This window comes from Trichechus manatus, unplaced genomic scaffold, assembly GCF_000243295.1.
Source record: "Trichechus manatus latirostris isolate Lorelei unplaced genomic scaffold, TriManLat1.0 scaffold00027, whole genome shotgun sequence".
NCBI classification, from domain to species: domain Eukaryota; kingdom Metazoa; phylum Chordata; class Mammalia; order Sirenia; family Trichechidae; genus Trichechus; species Trichechus manatus.
Window position 1 is genome coordinate 16,005,756 of NW_004443963.1, and position 4,889 is coordinate 16,010,644.

Sequence of the window (4,889 nt, forward strand, 5' to 3'; positions counted from 1 at the left end):
GCGGGGAGGTAGTGCAGAGGGCCTGGCCACGTTCTGTGGCCCACTGCTCTGCAGGGCAGGAGTCCCTGCTCAGAGGAGCTTGGGGAGGGCCGCCCATGGTTCCTCCTCCCTAGGAGATGAGCTCATTAAGGGCCCTGGCCAAGTTCTGCATTTAAGAAACCAATTTCACTTTGTCTCATCTGGTGTTTCCCAGTCTGAACTTGGCTCCTGAATCCCTCTCTGTACAAGTTCTTTGTAATAAAACCGTACTCCCTGTGACATCCATCTGGGGCCCAAGACACCTGGCCAGTCACAGAAGGGCTGCAGGGTAGTGGAGGCCCTGCGCAACGACAGCGTGGGAGCCTGGGGTCCAGTTCTGGCTTGGTCGCCGGCTTGCTGTGTGACTTTGAGCAAGGTGCTTCCCTCTCTGGCCTTTAGTTTCCATGTGTGGGAGGGGCCCAGTGATCTTTAAGGCCCCTCTGAGGCCTTCTGAGGAGTCTGTGAGCACAAGGGTCTCCCTAGGCTGTTGGCTTTGGGAGGATAGAGAATGTTACAGGGGCAGGAGGCTCCTTTAATCTTGCAGACCATCCACCTTCCCTGTTTCCTCATCCATGCGCCCAAATGTATGTCTGTCTTGCAAGTGCTTGACAGCCAGCCCATGTGCCAGGCACAGCCCTGTTCTAAGTTCACAGCCCACGGGAGATGTGAGCCAGGAGCTCAGCATGAGTCCTGAGCACCGGAAGGGAGTGGCCACCAGGTGCTACGGGAGCTCATCCCAGAGAAGGGGCCCTGGACCTCCACCACCTGGAGGAGCCAGTCTCCAAATGCTTTGTGTCCCTTCTGACAGGCATGGCGTGCAGCACGCGGGCCCGGGGCCTCTGGCATTCTCAGGCTGGGACAGGATGCCCAGGGGAAGGTGTTTGTCGTTTGAAGAGTGGCCCCCACCACTCCAAGAGCAGTGGGACTTCCCAGATCTGGAAGCCACACTTCCACTTCTAGTCAGACAGCCTGAGGCGGCAGTTAATTTTAGTTTTGGCAACCACAGCATGCTGGTCATCTGTTCAGAGCAGCCAAGAGATACAGAGAGGCCACTGCTTGCCTGGGGGGCCTGACCCTCCTGGTCTCCTGCTGACTCCGCCCCATCACTGCGGACCAGGCATGGCCAGGCAGATAACGAGGAGAGTCAGCCCAGCCTGGCGCACCTGCTTCATGCAGTCTCTCCCCTGATCCTTATAACCACCATGTGAAAATGGGAAACTGAGGCTCAAAGACTTAAAGTGCCTGAGGTCACGCATCAGGGGCTGAGTTGGGCTCAGAGCCAGGTTGCGCACCAGCAGCCCTTTGAGGCCCCTCCCTTCCCAGCCCTTCCTTTGGTTGGGCCACTGTCCTCTGGTGTTGGGAGCTAAGTGTAGATGCACCCCCAGGGCTGTCAAGACTGTGGTGGAGGCCTCATGCCTCAGCCCCACCCACGGTTTCTTGGGAGGGCCTTTGGGCTTGGGAAGGGGGCAGAGCCCCAGAAATCACACCACATGCCCAGCAGCTGAGAGGACGCCTCCACTTGGCAACGCTGACATGGCTATAAGCAGGCCATCTGTCAGTGTCACCAATGGGACGTTTTGCCCAGTCCTGAAGCCCCACATCTGACCTCTGAGAATAGCACCTCTGCCAGGTCCCCTGGGCTCCCTGCCCACATCCTATTCAAGCCTCTCCAGCATGCTACCAGACCGTCACAGGTCTGCACAGATAAATCTGTACCAAGGCTGCTGGCCCCTTGAGGGCTTGGGGCGGGGGGGTGGGCAGGGCAGAGGCCAGCATTTCTGGAGTTCCTGGGCAGTGTTATCGGCACAGCAGGTGAGCAAGAGTGGGCTCTGGAGCCTGTCAGATCCACTTTCTGACCACCTAACCTGCTACGGACCTTGGGTCCAGGAGCCTCAGTCTGCCCCCTGTAAAATGGAGATAATGGTACAGATTTCGCTTGAGGATTCTCTAAAGTATAATACAATGAGTCCCTTTGTCCCAAGACAGCTGGACACATTTAGGGGCAACTGAGGCAGGAGCGAGGGTAAAGAGGGTCTTTCCACTCCTGTCTTTCTGGGGACTAAATAAGGATGGTAACAAAAACCATGCCAGGCACCGTTCTAAGCATTTTACACATATTAATCATTTAATCCTCACAATAACCCACAACCAATTCCCACTGAGTCGACTCCAACTCATCTTGACCCTGTATGTGTCACAGTAGAACTATGCCCCACAGGGTTTTCAGTGGCTGATTTTTTGGAAGTAGATCACCAGGCCTTTCTTCCAAGGAGCCCCTGAGTGGATCAGAACCTCCAACCTTTTGATTAGCAGCTGAGCACATTAACTTCTTGCACCACCCAGGGTCTCCCAACCGCAGGTAGCTGCTGCTGTTATTCCCATTTTACAGAGGACTCTGAAGCTTAGAGAAGTGAACTGTCTTGTCCAGGGTCACCCAACTAGTGAGAGACTGCGCCAGGCTGCCGGCTCCATCCATGCCCTTAAGCCGTGTTCTTGCTGTCTTTTGGGTTGGAGATAAGTCTCCACTGGTGTGATGTCTTCACTTCCCATTCAGCGCAGCCAGCCACCGTGTTTATGGAGCCCCTATGAATATGGCACAATGCTAGGCCCTGGAGGACTCAGCATTAGCCAGATAAGGCCCACGCCCTCCAGGAGCGGGCCCAGGCTGGTGGAGACCTGCCCAAGTCAACAGGCCCTAACAATGCGACATGATAAGGGCTGGTCACTGGGGAAGGGCCCTGAGAGGGGTTGGCTGTGGATCTCTGAGGCACCCTTCTGCATCTGCAATTCTAAGGAGCCACTCTCCCGACATTCACTGACAGAAACTTCTGAGTCCAAAAGTCTCTGATTACAACATCCTTTGAAGGAACAGCCTATGACCCAACCTTCAGGGCTTCCAATCTTCTATGATTCAACATACAAATTGTGACAAGGGAAGGCCCTCAAATATACCCAACACTTAGCCAAGAGGCACAGCAGCCCAACCCAGGCCAGGCCCAGAAGAGAGGGGCACTTTTCCTGCCCAGGCCCTGGGTCTGCTGGTGAGGGGCCTGGAGCCCGGGTGGGATGCTGAGAGCACACTGGCTGTATAATGTGCCTCTGGTTGTTTCCACAGCAGCTGCTGCTACAGCCCACGTGGACTGACCTCTCGCCAGCACAGGGCTGTGGCTCAGCCTGGGCAAGCCTAGGAGGGACAGAGGAGCATGCCAGGCCTTGCCCTCAGGGACCTTCAGAGTAGCTGAGGAACCGGACAAGACCAGGCCCTGTGCAGTCCAGGCTGGAGGCTCGTGGGGGGCACCCGTGTAGTCCAGAGACTTCCCTGAGGCCAAGGCCAAGGTGGGGGTAGGGTGCCTGGTGTCCCACTGTTGGCTTGAGTGTTCTGCTTCCTAACACTGCTCACGGTAGATTGTGTCCACTGCAGAGACACAGGACACTTAGCCACAACAAAGTTCTGGGGTCTGGCCACTGGGGAAGGTGGAGAGGCCAGGGCCAGAACCTAAATGTTCCAAATCCCAGCCCTGCATTTTAAGCCAGCTCTACACAGGACTCCTGTGTCCACGCATCTGGAGAAGGACAGCTTCTCCCTCTACCCAGGCATTCCCCGGTCCGGCCCTCTTTCCAGAACTCCCTCAGGGGCTCCCTCAGCCTTCCCTCACTGGCCCAGCAGCCTTCTGGGTGGGAGAGGAGGGAGCCTGGCCTAGGATCCGCATCCGCCGGATCCTGGGGCCTTGCTTCCTGCCAGGAGTCCCCACTCAGGTGGGCTCCCATCTGGGAGGCACCTCTCAAGCAGCAGCAGCTGGTAGGTTCCGTCTCATGCCTTCCCCAGTGAGAGTAGAGGGATAGCCAGGTGCATTCAGTGCCCACTATGTGCCAGGCCTGGGCTGGGCCCTCAGAACACAGGTGTCTGGGGCCAAGGCCCAGCCTTTGAGAAGTGCCCAGTATGCCCAAGAGGAGAAACTCATACTACTGCCTGGGCACATACACCCAGTAGGTGCTCAAGTAATAGTTCTAGAACTGAACTGAAACTTTGACAAAGCAAAGTGCAATGGGCTTGGCAGACTCCACCACCCCATAACCCCTCCCTGTCCCCACCCTGGGGCTCCCGATGCCCCAGGGATGCAGGGGTTCAGGGTAAGGAGAGTCTGCTGCTCCCAAAGGCTCTCATGTCTTGTATCAACTAGCATTCATGCAGCACCTACTGTATGCCTAACCCTGTTCTGGGTGGAGGGCCAAAGAGATCACGGTTACTGAGTTTGGGGGGAGATCAGAGCAGCACCCATCACTGCCTTCCAAGAAGGAAACGCGGGGCCTAAAGAAAATTTGAAGGGAAAAGTCTTTACAGATGGAGGGAATGGTCAGCGCCGAGGCCAGCAGGTGTCCGGAAACCACTCGGTGGGGGTTGCTGTGGCTGCAGGGTGGCATGCACCCCCCTTAAAGGGGCAACGAGAGCAAGCAGGGTCTCGAGACCATTTCAGAATGGCAGGGCAGGACAGCTGGCCCATCAGGTCACTGGAAACATTGAATCCCAAGCTCCAGGGGCTTGTCCAGGGGCACACAGCACAGGGTGGCCCCAGGACGCCAAAATGTCCAGCCAAATCGTGCAGCAAGGACGTAGGGGTGACAGACAGGCCCTTTGAGGGTGGGAGTCCCCAGGCCCAGGTGGGCCAGAGCCGGTCGGAGAGGCCTGTCGTTGGCCTGCCCCTCCTAAGCAAGGAAACCTCTTTCTCTTTTAGGGAGTGCAAAGGTTAGTTATACCCAGGACACGCAGGCGGGCGGGGCAGAAACCTGGGAGGCCTCGGGGGTGCGGTGGCAGGAGCGGGCTTACCTGCTTCCCGCCACCGGGGCGGGGCGGGAGGAGGAGCCGTACCCAC